The 16639-nt window shown below is 40.7% G+C and overlaps 1 protein-coding gene and 1 pseudogene across 2 annotated transcripts in view; one reads left to right on the forward strand and one right to left on the reverse strand.

The window, feature by feature from the left end:
- Positions 1-229: 229 nt before the first annotated feature.
- Positions 230-16639, reverse strand: part of DEFB124 (defensin beta 124) — a 55208-nt gene continuing 38798 nt past the window's right edge. Inside the window, exon 2 of one of the 2 annotated variants that reach the window (XR_010578617.1) lies at positions 230-367. The gene's annotated coding sequence lies outside the window, so the exon portion shown is untranslated. Of the gene's footprint in view, positions 368-16329; positions 16584-16639 lie in introns of those variants that run through there. The other variant, XR_010578618.1, reaches the window with a different exon arrangement.
- Positions 11228-15450, forward strand: LOC102145025 (regulator of nonsense transcripts 3B-like; annotated as a pseudogene).

The raw sequence follows: 16639 nt of genomic DNA on the forward strand, positions 1-16639 counted from the left end.
AAGGAAAGTAACCAAAATACCTAGCACATAGTAGGTCCAGTTTCCTCTCACGTATATACAACTTTACCCACACATTTTCTGCTTGAGCTTGATTAGGTATACTAAGAGACAAACACAGAAGTCAGCCAAAGATGTTTTAATAAAGCTCAGGAATCTACTGACATCAGAGTCAGGGCAAGTTTATCTTCATTTTCGTGGCCTCAGACTTTAAAGCACTAATTCTTTGTACGCTGTGGTAAATGTGGTTGGTCCTTGGGCTTCAAACAGCACAATTTACCACTCATGCAGAAAACATAGACCTTTTCGTTCTTCAGGCATTCGTCACGGCAGGAGCCACGAAAATTCCAACATTTTTCAATGCTGCCTACTGCAAAAAGAAAAAAGAAAGGACCTGATATCAGTTATGAGCAGAAATGGGTCCTGGATTGAGAAGACTAACAGAGGGCCAGACAGAAGAAGGGGGCTGTAGAAGAAGGAGGCATTCCCTCTAGATATCTAGGGTGGTGTTATAGTCTATCACCATATTGAAACTCAGGAAATATCCAGTGAAACCCATGAGCCCTTTCTAAAGAATCTACTAGAAAAAGAGCTGTAGACAAGCAAATGAGAGGAGCATTGATACAGAACTAAATATTAAATATAAAGATACTTGTAGAACCAAAATGAGGATTTTAAAAGAGGGAGTGAAGTACGTAATGGCTATATGTTCTGACAATATAAATACAGTACAACATAAAAATAAGAGAATAATGGTGACAGCATATGCAGACATCTTAACTAGTTTGGGTAATCATGACATTATGGTAGGATTGATATTATTTTACTACGACTATTGTATATGTAATGAGAGATCAATCAAATGAGTAATCATGGGATATTCTAATTCTATCATCCCCTGTGACCTTGAGAACCAGAATTCTCAGTATAGAAAAGAAAATACTGATGTATATAAAAGTTGATTCTGAATTTGAGTTCTGAATTTGAATTGAAAATGCCAATATGAACTCACAAGTATTTTATATTTAAATAGATAAAATAAATAGATGATTGACAGATGGATAAATAGACTGAAATTTTTCCAGCTCTGGTCACTAAGAAAGTTTAGAAACAATGACTAACTAGTAGAAATTAGTATCCCTAGTACCTATGTTGTAATCTTAAAATACTATCTCCCTGTAAACTTTTTTTTAAAAAACAGGACTTCTTGGAGATATGGTGGATTCCAGTTATTGGGCAGTAAATTACAAGATGATCTTGAAACATTCTGTAGTACCAGATACCAAGAAAGCCATCAAAGACTGATAGGGATATATCTAAAAGACTAATGAGCCAAATTAAAGAGACTCTTATTGGCCAAGATTAGGACAATTTGTACTTCTATAGCGATAATAATTGTAATAGATTGAACTCATTGCTTAGAATCATCAGTTCAAAATAAATAATATTTAAGAAAACCTAATGGCTCAACCTCAGAGGCTGATAGAAAACTAATTCATTATCTCTCAAACTGATTAAGCAAAGATAAACTCAAGCATTTATCCTGCCTTCCTCTCTGAACTCTCTAAACCCCGAGGTAACCAAATAGATGAGGGAAAATGCCTCTTTGATAAGGAATTCAGCTTATAAATGAAGGTTCTTCCCAACATATCTGTATGGTTCACCCCTCACTTCCTTCGAGTCTTCATTTGAATGTCACCTTCTCAGTGAGGCATTTCCTTAATACCCCTTTTTAAGCTCCAAACTCACATCCCCTGATACTTGCTATCCCCTGCTTACCCTGCTCATTCCCTCCTCCAATAGAATCATAAGCTCCAAGAAGATGGAGATTTTGTTTGTTTGGTTGGTTGGTTGGTTGGTTGGTTGGTTGGTTGGTTGGTTGATTCATTGCTCTATCTCCAGCACCTGTGCCTGGCACACAGAATCCACTCAACAATATTTACTGAACGAACGAGTTATTTAACTAAGCAATGACATGTCCACTATCCCCTAAATCCAGCTGCCATCCTGAGAAGAAGAAGGGGGCAGGATGAAAGCAGAAATGCTGAAAGACTGAACATTTTAAAGCAGAATGAGCTAATCTGAGAGGCTCTTTTAAATCAAAAAAGATGAATACAATTGTCTTCTGAAGTTACGTACATCCCTGTGCCCTAACTCTCACTTTTCCTACCAGCAGGATGGGAAACATTCAAACGAATTACAGAAAATTTAAAAAGCTACGTTTGTTTTACATCAAAATTTCAGGGTCTCCAATGTTGATCCCTCGACCTAATTTATTATTTTAAATTGAGAAAGGAATAAACTGAAACTCATAGGCACCAAGTAGATTGCTGGGGGCATTACAGAACTTGAAAATGGTGAGTCATGTTCTAAACCAGGATCTGGAGACTCTTTCCTCTTCCTCCAGACAATTAATATTTCACATTACTCCCTGTCAGCCCATCCTCCCAGGCCCTGGTGTGCCCTGACCAAGACTCACTGTCTACTCCCAGACCCTCCCCTGAAGAGGTTTAGGTTACCTGCAGTGACTTGGAAGAAGAGCAGCAGCACAGCCAAAGTTACCAAAAAAGGCTTCATGACTTCAAGTAGCCCACAGAGTAGTCTCAGCTCTGGTGAAGTGGCAGGAAATGGAGGCGAGCTCAGGACTCTCTGCTGCCTCTAATCAGTTGGGAATTGTGTCACTCACACGTGCCATTAGCTGCCCACGGGTACAGTTCGCTCTAGGACAGCCTGTCTTTTTCATGCTCAGCCACCATCCCAACACCCCCGCACCCAGTGTGGCCCCCACACCCCGAGCTCACACACCTCCCTTTGTCCACCATCATCTTTTAGGGACCAGCAAGAATAAATCATACAACACCCAGAAGGATACTTTTTAAAATATATGTCAGCCCTTGTTATAACTCAGGTTAAAAATCCTCCAAGACTCCACATCACAACTAGAAAAAAAAAATCCACAGTCTTTACTATGCCCTACAAAGTCCCATATTCTCCGGTTTAGAAATCCACCATTATCATGGTTCTAATGTAAATTAAGCAAGCTCCTTTTTTCAAATGCAATTCCCAGTTTGAGAGCTGAGGAGTAAAGAAGAAAGGACGATCATTCGTATCTTAGGAGAATGTGTCTATTGGATTATTTCCTATCTAAGAGAGGAAGCCCCAGTGCCTAAAATCCTCAGTTTCAGGAAGCATTTTGGCATGGAAGGTGAGAGAAGACAAGCTGAAATATTCAGCTCCTTGTCCTGGCTGTGCCAGTTAGTGGCTGTGTGACCTTGGGAGAGTCACTTCCCCTCTCTGGGCTTTAATCTCACCAATGAGCAGATTGGGGCAGATGGGCTGTAGGGATCAACTCAATCCTCATATACTATGGTTCTTTAGGTGCTGAAAAGGCACAAAAAATGGAATGCCTAGAACACTAGGTTTTCATCCCCCACCTAGGCAACACTCATTGGGTTTACAACTTAAGATTCTCAGGGCTGCCCTCATCAGACTCCAATTCTCTTTACACACTGGGATCAGAGGCCTCTTTCCCCTGATACCTACACCCAATATGCTATATGGTCCTTGCAAAACACAGCCCTTCTTTGGGCCTGCTTCTTGTGTAGTCAAAGCACTAAACTTTGCTCTGGTTATCATAAAAGCTTATTATTCTCCCTAGAGCCCTTCAAGGGCATCACACCAGGCTGTTTTAGACATGAGAACCATTAGATACTGATGAAAGAGCAGGGAAGACCTTGTTCTGTCTGTGTACCTCTGGCACATCTCAGACATCACAACCTGTTCATGGTGGACCAAAACTCCTTAGGCATCAAAGGGCCAAATCTCATCAGGAATTAAAAACAATAACAACAAATTAAAGTGACATCAAGCTATCATTCTTCACCTATCAGATTGACAAGAAGCTCTTTTTTTATAATGATAATCCCAGAGTTTCATAGGATCAAGGACTTAGTTTCTCAACAAATGGCTATCCTTGTCTTTTCACTTTTGCCCAGAATACAATGTCCAGAACAAACGGTAGGGTTCATCTGTGGGATCCTGAATAGGAAGCCTCAGGATACCACAGGAAGAGTCTCAGGAGCTGGCTCTCCCATGTCTGTGGCAAAGGCCAGCCTACCTATCAGTGAGTCCTTTGGGTTTATTGTCATCTTAGGTGCTACAGGGGCTGTCACGCCTTCCCCCAGTTCATGTGTGGCCCCTGGCAGATCCTACCTTTGACAACACCAGCACCTTCAACTAGGATGTGGTGGAGACCCAGATAAAGGTACCCCAGCCTGGATATGCTTCTGGACAAAGTGTAGATGGTCCCTCAGTGCCATTCCCATCGGTAGCCCAGAATCTCTCCTTCCAGTTGGTTTCATAGAATCTTGACGCTGTCCAGACCACAAAGATATTCAGCCTTAGGGATTCCTATGTTGTCCAGAGCATGATAGGGGCCTGCTTTGTTGCATCAGTCAACATTAACTCTTAATGTATCTTTTTCCAATATTTATTCAAGACTTAAAGATGCAACAGAAATGCCTTCTTCCCAATGACTTATTTGACTGTAGTTGGAGATGAGGTTAGATGGGATGGGACACCCAATACATTTTGTTTCTTTTTCATTGCTCAGAGGTAAACTCAGTGTCCAAAAAGAGGCAAGAGAATGCATTAAGAATCTGCCTGCCTAAATAGCCTATGGTAGATTTTTCTTTCCTCAGAAATAGGGAAAGAGCAAGGGTATAGGTGTTTCTATTTGAACAGAAACAACAACACTCTTGTTCATTGCATCGTGAGCATCTAAAGATATACTAATGCCTTTGTCATAATAAATTTGTTACCATGAAGTGTTAGTTTCCTAACACTGCCATAACAAAGTATACTTGCCATAACAAATTTAATGGCTTAAAGTAATAAAAAAAAAATTATCTCACAGTTCTGGAGGTCAGAAGTCCAAAATCAAAGTGTTGGCAGTGTTGCTTCCTCTTTAGGGCACAGAGGGAAAAACTGTTCCATGCTTCTCTCCTAGTCCATGGTGATTGCTAATGATCATGGTGATTGCTAATGATCATTGGCTTGTAGCGGCGTAACTCCAGTCTCTGCTTCTGTGGTCATACAGCATTCTCCCTGTGTGTCTCTGTCCAAATTTCTCTTTTTTTTCCTTTTTTTTTTGAGACAGGGTCTCACTCTGTTGCCCAGGCTGTAGTGCAGTGGTGAGATCTCAGCTCACTGCAACCTCCACCTCCAGAGTTCAAACAATTCTGTCTCAGCCTCCCAAGTAGCTGGGATTACAGGCACCTGCCACCACACCCGGCTAATTTTTGTATTTTTAGTAGAGACGGGGTTTCACGCTGTTGACCAGGCTGGTCTCAGACTCCTGACCTCAAATGATCCACCCGCCTCGGCCTCCCAAAGTGTTGGGATTACAGGCGTGAGCCACTACGCTCGGCTGAAATTTCTTTTTTCTTATAAGGACACCAGCCACTGGATTAGAGCTTCACCCTTACCCAGCATGACTTCATCTTAACTTCACTACATCTGCAAATATCCTATTTCCAGATAAGTCACATTCATAGGCACTTGGTGTTAGGACTAGAACATATATTTTGGGAAAGACACAATTCAACCCACAACAGATTTTTTTTTATTCTTATTATGAGTGAAACTGAACATGTTTTCATATGTTTAACGCCCTTTTTTACCTTTTTTTGTGGACTGTCTATTCGTATTTTTGTCTGTGTTTAAATAATTTTTAGTAATATCTTCTTCTTCATTTTATTTTTTGTTCCCTGTTTCTAGAATTCTTATTTTTCAGATATTGGGCTCTCTGGACTGATTCTCTAATTTTATATATTTTCTCTCCTGATTTCCATCCATTTGGCTTTTTTCCTTTAGCTTCTCAAAAATTTTTATCAAATTTGTCTTCCAGCTTTTCTATTAATCTTTATTTTCCTTTTCTGCTATTATATTTTTATTTCTAAGAGTTCTTATTTATTCCCTTACTTTTCCTTTTTATAGTATCCTTTTCTTGTTTCATGGTGGTAGCATCATCTCTAAGTTCTCTTGAGGCTTTTAATAATGTTTTCCTCTCTGCATAATCTATTTCCTGTAACTTTTTGTTGATTGGATGGTTGATCTGTTTTACATAAGACGTTTGCCTCTCATCAATGATCATATGGCTAATGATCCTTAATTATGTACTTATATATAAAAGTGGGCCACTGCAAAGCTTATTAGAAACTCAATGAATGATTTTGTTCTGTTTGGTTTTGGTATCTAATTTTCATAATAGATACTTTAGTGGCAATATTTGTGGTTCCTTTGTTTGTTTGTTTTGTTTTGCTTTGCTTTTTGAGACAGAGTCTCACTGTCACCCAGGCTGGAGTACAGTGGTGCAATCTTGGCTCACTGCAACCTCCATCTCCCAGGTTCAAGTGATTCTCCTGCCTCAGCCTCTTGAGTAGCTGAAATTATAGTTGTCCGCCATTATGCCCGGCTAATTTTTGTATTTTTAGTAGCGACAGAGTTTTGCCATTGTGGCCAGGCTGGTCTCAAACTCCTTGCCTCAAGTAATCTGCTGGCCTCGGCCTCCCAAAATGCTGGAATTACAGGCATAAGTCACTGCACCTGGCAGATATTTGTTAATTTTTAAGAATGAGAGATTAAAATGCTGATTAAGCACATGAATGGGGCTTACCAATTGTGACATTGACAGTAAGGTGATTTGACTGGGTCATTTAGTGGAGAAATGCCGGTGTCAGTTTTTTTAGACTCTTTTCTACTTCTCTACTAATCTCCTGCTGGGAATTCTGAGAGTTAAGTGGAGAATGAAGCCTGGGGGCTAAATAGTTTCTCAGCAACCAATATACATGCTTCAGCTAATCCTCCCATTTTCTGCTTACTAAGTTTATCTTCAGTTATGCTTGGAATCTGCAAGTTCAGAGGGCCTGTTTCACCCTTGCTATAGAAAAGCTTGAAGTCTTTTTTTCAGGATTGGGGTAGTATAGTATTAAGTACAGAGTGATGGCTGGCTGCATGAAAAGGAGAAGGAATAGAGTATCTAAGGATTTGATTCTTAAATACTATTTCAACCACACCTCCTTATTTTAACTCCTCCACATTTCCCCCTATTTCCAGATGTTTATGGTGCCACTAGATTCTGAGCTCTTATTTATTTTGTGGTTTAAATTGGGTTGGTCCTTTGTTTTCCCCACTTCCAGCTTTAATTCAGTTTTCTTTAGACTGCTTACTCATTTCCAGCTCATCCAGCTGCCTTCTAGCTTCTAAATTGTTGTGTCCTCTATTATCTCCTCATATTTATTGGTTTATGACTTTTTTAAAAATGTTGCTATAGTTGCTGTCGCTTAAGTGAGGTTTGGGGAGTGAATAACTAAAAATATTTGTATTCAATCCACTGTTTTTACCCAAAAGTCAATGATGTGCCTTTATAAATTGTATTTTATTTTAATTTCTGATGTTTAAAAATGCTATTGGCCGGGCGCGGTGGCTCACGCCTGTAATCCCAGCACTTTGGGAGGCCGAGGTGGGTGGATCACCAGGTCAGGAGATCGAGACCATCCTGGCTAACACGACGAAACCCCGACGAAACCCCGTCTCTACTAAAAATACAAAAAAAAAAAAATTAGCCGGGCGTGGTGGCAGGCGCCTGTAGTCCCAGCTACTCAGGAGGCTGAGGCAGGAGAATGGCATGAACCCAGGAGGCAGAGCTTGCAGTGAACCGAGATCAGGCCACTGCACTCCAGCCTGGGAGACAGAGCAAGACTCCATCTCAAATAAATAAATAAATAAATAAATAAATAAATAAATAAAGCTATTAACGACTGAACTCAGTGGCTCATGCCTGTAATCCCAGCACTTTGGGAGGCCGAGAAAAATTAGCCGGGCGTGGTGGTGGTGGGCACCTGTAATCCCAGCTATTCAGGAGGCTGAGGCAGGAGAATCACTTGAACCTGGGAGGCAAAGGTTGCAGTGAGCCAAGATCACAGCACTGCACTCCAGCCTAGGCGACAGAGTGGAACTCTGTCTCAAGAAAAATTAAATTAAATTAAATTAAAATTTTAAATGCTATTAACATTGTTTTTTATTTTTAACCAGAAAGTATTAATTTGGCAAATTATATTAACTGATTTTCTAATTTTTTTTCTTTTTTTTAATTTATTTTTTATTATTATTATACTTTAAGTTCTAGGGTACATGTGCATAACGTGCAGGTTTGTTACATATGTATACTTGTGCCATGTTGCTGTGCTGCACCCATCAACTCGTCAGCACTCATCAACTCGTCATTTACATCAGGTATAACTCCCAATGCAATCCCTCCCCACTCCTCCCTCCCCATGATAGGCCCCGGTGTGTGATGTTCCCCTACCCGAGTCCAAGTGATCTCATTGTTCAGTTCCTACCTATGAGTGAGAACATGTGGTGTTTGGTTTTCTGTTCTTGTGATAGTTTGCTAAGAATGATGGTTTCCAGCTGCATCCATGTCCCTACAAAGGACACAAACTCATCCTTTTTTATGGCTGCATAGTATTCCATGGTGTATATGTGCCACATTTTCTTAATCCAGTCTGTCACTGATGGACATTTGGGTTGATTCCAAGTCTTTGCTATTGTGAATAGTGCCACAATAAACATACGTGTGCATGTGTCTTTATAGCAGCATGATTTATAATCCTTTGGGTATATATTTTCAACTGAGGTACTGGGTTCATCTAACTAGGCAGTGCCGGACAATCGGTGCTGGTCAGCTGCTGCAGCCCGACCAGCGAGAGCTGAAGCAGGGCGAGGCATCGCCTCACCTGGGAAGTGCAAGGGGAAAGGGAATCCCTTTTCCTAGCCAGGGGAACTGAGACACAGAACTGATTTTCTAATTTTAAATCCAACTTGCATTCCTAGGATAAACCCAACTTAGTCACAAAGTATTGACATTTTACATATTTCTGGACTTGCTGTGCCAGTGTTCCATCTAAGATTTCCACATCTATGTTTCTAAGAGAGATTGGCTTTCCTAATTCTGTACTATCCAGGTTTTAGTCAGGTTATGCTGGCCTCATAAAATGAGTGGGGAAATACTCCTTTTCTTTTTTTTTTTTAAGCATTATTTATACAAATGTATGTTATTGTTTTAAACAGAACAAAATAAGAGGCAGAAAATATTTGCATATAACAAATCCTAGCTTATAAATGTAGTTTTTTAGCGGTGATGTCTCTAATCATCATTCGGGGATTTTTTTTTTTTTTTTTCCTTCACTCTGTCTTGAGCACTGATATTGGAGAAGAGCATATCTGGCAAAAAGTGTATACCAGTGTCTCAAACCACTGGAAGGACCGGGAGGGCAAATATGATTTTTCTTAGGGGAAATACTCCTTTTCATCTTCTCTGGGAAAATTTGTGTGAACTGGAATTTTTGTTATTATTATTTATTATTTGTCCCACGAACGTTTGGTAGAACTTGTGGGTAAGCTATCTGGGACTGGGACTTTCACTCTTGACCAAGATGGAGTGACAGGGACTATATTGATCTTTCCACCTGAAACAACTAAACAATCAGGCAGAAAATATAAATTGATACTTTCTAAAACATTAGACATTGAGGAATGGAGGACAGTGTTTCTTGAGATATGATAAATAAACAATGCGAGCCCTGTGAGTGCCCCACCTTATTGCCTTGAGAGAAACTTCAGACTATAAAACAGGAAGACAGAAAAAGTAACGTTTTTGTGTTTCTTTTTTTCTCCTTTCTTAATCTTATATTTGAAATTTTTTTCTCATTCCACTTTTCCCTTCTGCTATTTTAAAAGTTATGCCTTCTATTTATATACCTAATGGTGTGTTTTTCAAATCTTTTTGACCATGACACAATATATTTTACATAGTGATCAAGATATGTATGATGATATATATATGACATAGAAATCATAATATATTAGATATACATATATTGAATTATTATTATTGAATTCAATTATCAATTGATTGAATCAAAACTTCTTTTTTTTTTTTTTTTTTTTGAGACGGAGTCTGGCTCTGTTGCCCAGGCTGGAGTGCAGTGGCCGGATCTCAGCTCACTGCAAGCCCCGCTTCCCGGGTTCACGCCATTCTCCTGCCTCAGCCTCCCGAGTAGCTGGGAGTACAGGCGCCCGCCACCTCGCCCGGCTAATTTTTTTTTGTATTTTAGTAGAGACGGGGTTTCACCGTGCTAGCCAGGATGGTCTCGATCTCCTGAACTCGTGATCCGCCCGTCTCGGCCTCCCAAAGTGCTGGGATTACAGGCTTGAGCCACCGCGCCCGGCTTGAATCAAAACTTCTATGAGACAGTAGTTGCTTTTACTGAAAGCAATATCCTCTTGTCTATTTTATCCTACTCTATCCTGTTTATCACTTTCTAAAATGATTTCATAACTGCCATGAAAAGACTCTAGGAGTCTTTCCCCTTATCCCTGCCTCCTGTTACTTACACATTTGAGATCTCCTTCCCTTGAGTGTAGGTAGGACCTGTGACTTGCTGTTAACCAACAGAATACAGGTGGTAAAGGGGATGGAATGTAATATCTGTGATTACATTGCATAAGATTATAATCTATCTTGCTAGAAGTCCCTCTCCCTTGCTGACATTGATGAAGCAAGTGACCATGTTAGGGAGGCACACATGACAAGAAACAGAGGACACTCCCAGCCAATATCTGGCAAGAAACTGAGACCCTGGGTCTTACAACCTATAATGACTTGCAGGCTGCCAACAACCACATGAGCATAGAAACATATCCTTCCCCAGTTGAGTCTCAGATGAGATTGCAGCCCTCAACAACACCTTGACTGCAGTCTTGTGAGACCCTAAAATAGAAGACTTGGCTAACTGGGTGACTTCTGACCCACAGAAACTGTGAAATAATAAATATATGTTATTTTAAGTGGCTACACTTATGAAAATTTGGAATAATACAATGATTCTTTAATTGGTTGTCACTCCTCATTTGTATAAAAAAAAAAAAGCTCTCTTTATGGGTATGTTAAATACTTTAGCACACATAATTAACTTGCCATTGTTTAAAGTTAATGACTTGAAATGGGCTGAGTAATATGTCTGAGTAAGTTTCTAATGTACCTAACCTCCCACAGATAACAACTATAAACTCTCAATAAAATACAAAACAAATTACTTGAAGGAACTGTTCACAGAACAAAAGCAGACAGATTCAAAAAGGGAGCTGACACTTGAAAGGAGGTAGCATGGGGTAAGTCTGCCACTTTTTTCAGCTTTTAGTCTCAGAGCAGGCCACAGTTGGCACCATATAAGACAGCTAAAACTCACAGAAAACCTTCAGTCTTTATGGCCTAAAAAACAGAGGACAGAGTTTGAAACCACCACAGACATTGCAAAGTAAGGGGGGAATCCCAAAAAGAGTCAGAAAAAGGGAACCACAATTTCTGTGTATAAACTTTGACCAAATCTCTGGCTGACCCCTGAATCTCATAAACACAGAGCAGACCTCATGCAGTCCAGCTAAGAATAAAAGACCCGAACTAAAGTTTGAGCTGCTACCCAAGAGACAGAGTTTGCAGTTGCAGTCCAACCAAATTAACTGAATGCCAAAAATGTCAGCATTCTTTGAGGAAATATGAGAGAATTCAAAGTTTCCATAACATGGCTTTCATAATATCTAAGTTACAATCCAAAATTACTCAGTATACAAAGAAAGAGAAAAAGGTGACCCATTCTCAAGAGAAAAACAACCAAGATCAACCTCAAGATGACTCAAAGGTTAGAATTAGCAGACCAGGATTTTAAAATAGCTATTATAACCTTGCTGTTTGACATAAATAAAAACGTGTTCACAGTGAATCTCAGCAGAGAAACAAACTATTTTAAAAACAGGCCAGAGCAGTGGTTCATGCCTGTGATCCCAGCACTTTGGGAGGCTGAGGTCAAGAGTTCGAGACCAGCCTCCCAACATAGCGAAACCGCATCTCTACTAAAAATACAAAAATTAGCTGGGCATGGTGGCTTACTCCTATAATCCCAGCTGCTCAGGAGGCTGAGGCAGGAGAATCACTTGAACCTAGGAGGCAGAGGTTGCAGAGAGCCCAGATGGTGCCACTGCACTCCAGCCTGGGCAACAAGAGCGAAACTCCATCGAGAGAGAGAGAAGAAAGAAAAGAAAAAAAGAGAAGAGAAGAGAAGAGAAAAAAGAAAAGAAAACTTTGTAGCCTGAGTTGAAAATGGTTCTTTTCAAGGTCTCTGTGTTTTTTCTACCAGGCACATCAAGTAATTTAAATTAAGTCCTTAACTAAGGATTTGGGGCCGAGTGCAGTGGCTCACACCTGTAATCCCAGCACCTTGGGAGGCTGAGGTGGGTGGATCACTTGAGGTCAGGAGTTTGAGACCAGCCTGGCAAACATGATGAAATCCCATATCTACTAAAAATACAAAAATTAGCCGGGTGTGGTGGCGCATGCCTTTAGTCCCAGCTACTCAGGAGACTGAGGCAGGAGAATCACTTGAACCTGGGAGGTGGAGGTCACAGTGAGCCAAGGCCTCACCGTTGCACACCAGCCTGGGTGACAGAGTAAGACTCCGTCACAAAAAAAAGAAAAAAAAAAAAAAAAAAAAAGGAGTGCCATCCCAGCTGAGCTGCTGCCACAAGGAAGGTATCTGTGGCCATAAAGGAAGAAAAGGAGCATAGGCCTAAGGAGAAGTGAGTAACCCTGCTAACCATTAACCCCCTGTACCACACCCCCCAAGACCATAGGCAGTGGAGGTGGGACTTCAGGGGACAGTTCCAAGGGAACTGGATAAGCAGGATCACAACAAGGAGAAGAAAGAGGCACTGAGCAAGGTGGTAATTCGAAGATCACCTCCCACATTGACCAAGGAGCAGCTTCAGGAATGCTGCGGGAAGTCAGGGACCCTGAATGGAGGGACCGGCTGAAGCCGCAGCAAAAATACATAAATTGTGAAGATTTCATGGACATTTATTAATTAATACTTTTATAATTTCTTAGTAAGTAATACTTTTATAATTTCTTACGCCAGTCTTTACTGCAATCTCTGAACATAAATTGTGAAGATTTCATGGACATTTATCAATTCCCCAATCAATACTCCTGTGATTTCCTATGCCTGTCTTTAATCTCTTAATCCCATCATCTTCATAAGCTGAGGATGAAGGTCACTTCAGGACCCTGTCATGATTGTGTTAACTGCACAAGTTGTTTGTAGAGCATGTGTATTTGAACAATATGAAACCTGGGCACCTTAAGAACAGGATAACAGCGATTTTCAGGGAACAAGGGAGATAACTTTAAAGTGTGACTGCCTGTGGGCTGGGCAGAACAGAGCCATATTTCTCTTATTAACAAAAACGGGTAAGCTAAATATCCCTGAATTCTTTCCCCAGTAAGGAATATTAATAATTAACAGCCCTGGGAAAAGAATGCATTCCCAGAGGAGGCCTCTGAGTGGCCACTCTGGGGGTGTCTGCCTTATGCAGATGTAAATAGGGATGAAACACGCCCTAGTCTCCTGCAGCAACCCCAGGCTTGCTAGGATTAGGAAATTCCAGCCTGGCAAATTCCAGTCAGACTGGTTCTCTGCTCTTGAACCTTGTTTATCAATGACAATGTGTGCACAGCTGGACATGGAAGTTCATTAGTGATTCTAGTTTCGCCCTGACCTTGTGATCTCACCATGACCTCCTGCCTTGTGATCTTTTGCTGCCCTTGAAGCATGTGATCTCTGTGACCCACACCCTATTCGTACACTCCCTCCCTTTTGAAAATTGCTAATAAAAACTTGCTGGTTTTACAGCTCAGGGGGCATCACGGAACCTGCCAACATGTGATGTCTCCCTCGGACACCCAGCTTTAAAATTTCTCTCTTTTGTACTCTTCTCATACCAGCCAACACTTGCGAAAATAGAAAAGAACCCATGTGAAATATCAGGGGTCGAATTTCCCCCAATACAGGAACATCTTCAACCTGTGCCTGAGCATGATTATTTTGAGTTTTTTTCAAATGATACTAGCTCATATCCTATGCCAGAGCATACATCAACTTTAAAAACCAAGAGGACATTATTTTGTTCAGGGATTGCTTTGATGGTTATGTATTCCTTGACAATAAAGATCAGGAATATCCTGCTATCGTAGAATTTGCACCTTTTCAAAAACCTACAAAAAAGAAGACTAAGAAAAGAGATACCAAAGATGGGACTATTGATGATGATCCAGAATATGGAAAGTTTTTGAAAGTTGTGCCGCAGATAATGAGAAAATAACATCTACTCCAGAGACACTGCTAGAGGAAATAGAAGCAAAACATAGAGAATTAATAGCTAAAAAGACAACCCCACTTCTGAGCTTCCTGAAAAACAAGCAGAGAATGAGAGAAGAAAAGAGAAAAGAAGAAGGCAAGAAATAGAAAGAAAAAGACAACGAGAAGAGAGGAGGAAATGGAAAGAAGAGAAATGAAAAAGAAAAGATACAGAAAAGCTAAAGAAGATAGACAGAATTTAAGAAAGGGACAAGTTAAAAGATGAACCAAAGATTAAGCTACTCAAGAAGCCAGAAAAAGGAGGTGGAAAAGAATTGGACAAAAGAGACAAAGCCAAGAAACTGGACAAAGAGAATCTGAATGATGAAAGAACCAGAGGACAAAGTTGTACATTGCCCAAGCGTTCTGATAGCGAATTTAAAGATGAAATGCCAGGGCTGGGCGAGGTGGCTCCTGCCTGTAATCCCAGAACTTTGGGAGGCCAGTGTGGGCGGATCACTTAAGGTCAGAAGTTCGAGACCAGCCTGGCCAACATGGTAAAACCCTGTCTCTACTAAAAATACAAAAATTAGCCAGGCATGGTGGCGGGCACCTGTAATCCCAGCTACTTGGGAGGCTGAGGCAAGAAAATTACTTGAACCCAGGAGGCAGAGGTTGCAGAGTGAGCCGAGATTGCACCACTGCACCACAGAGCAAGACTCTGTCACAAATAAATAAATAAATAGATAGATAAGAAAAGCCAAAGAGACCTGAAGATGAGAGCAGCAGAGACTACAGGGAGGGGGGACGGGATTATGAATGAGATCAGGGCGCATACTTTGAGAGAGAGAGGCTGAAGCGGTAAGAGGAAGAGTGCCGTAGGCTGAAGGAGCGCTATGAGAAAGAGAAGACTTTTAAGAGAAAAGAAGAAATGAAAAAAGAGAAAGAAGTACTTCGGGATAAAGGAAAGAAGGCTGAAAGTGCAGAATCAATAGGCAGTTCAGAAAAAAACTGAAAAGAAAGAAGTGGTCAAGAGAGATTGCATAAGAAACAAGGATCCAGCGATGTAGTTTTACCAACCAGGAGCTTGAAGCTGAAATCAACTCTCTGCCCTGATGACAGCACCGAGTCTGGAAATTCAGCAATAGAAAAAAAGCAGGAAGGTGATATTAGCCATAGAAAAGAAGGAGGAGAGGAGTGATAAGTCCAGATGGCCTTAGGTGTCCTGACTGTCTAGGCAGCCAAAGAGCGCATGTTAAGCAATCGGGAAGTTCCTTCAGGGCAAAGGAATAGAGAGAAAGGGGATCGCTGTACTGGTGGGGTACACTGCAGAGGAGTAACTTTTATATCAAAGCAGGAACCTGATTGGAGGTTCAGAATTGAAAGTATAATTTCATTGTTTTTGCAGTTTCTACAAATTAACTTTAAAGTGTCAGAAAAAGGTGATGGCGAGGACATGCACTGCAATTCGCAGAGGAAAATGTCAAGTGAGGACTCCGTTACGTATCACATGAGAGGAAAATAAGAGCTGGTTCTAAAATCAAAAGCCGTTGTTCATCCTGAATTGAATTTTCTTAATTTGGGTGGAACAGAGTCGTTTTGAAGTCTTATTCTGATCTAGTTCTATTGCATTGTTGATGATAACTGTTGACTTTATGTAGTGTAGAAGCAACAAGCATGTCCTTTTAGTACAAGTACAGTGAAGGGTAGAACAAACTTTCATTGATGCAAAAATTTAAATAGTCATGTTACTTCTGTATCCAGTGTCCTAAAGTTTTAAGATTAGTTCTAGTTTTGTGTTTGCTTACATGAGCTTAGCATAAAGAATATTTTAACCATCTCATTTTGTCTTCAGCATTTTTTCTATTAAGAGGTAAAATGCAGGCCTTGTCAGCATTTTTTCTATTAAGAGGTAAAATGTAGGCCTTGTTTGACTCCTGACAATCCAGTGCATGTTTGATCTTAGATCTCATGATCTGAGTGCATCTCTTCTCCAGGAAGGAAAGTGCACCAATGTCTGTTCCTGTTAAATAGCAACTTTTAGGGCTGGGCACGGTGGCTCACGCCTGTAATCCCAGCACTTTGTGAGGCCTAGGTGGGAGGATCACCTGAAGTCGGAGTTCGAGACCAGCCTGACCAATATGAAGAAAACCTGTCTCTATTTTTAGTAGCTGGGTAAAATTAAAATTAGCTGGGTATGGTGGCACATGCCTGTAATCCTAGCTACTCAGGAGGCTGAGGCAGGAGAATCACTTGAACCTGGGAGGCAGAGGTTGCGGTGAGCCGAGATGGTGCCATTGCCCTCCAGCCTGGGCAACAAGAGCAAAACTCCATCTAAAATAAATAAATAAATAAATAAATAGCAACTTTTAGTTTTAGCTTGTTTTGTT

Source organism: Macaca fascicularis, chromosome 10 (genome assembly GCF_037993035.2).
Source record: "Macaca fascicularis isolate 582-1 chromosome 10, T2T-MFA8v1.1".
NCBI lineage: Eukaryota > Metazoa > Chordata > Mammalia > Primates > Cercopithecidae > Macaca > Macaca fascicularis.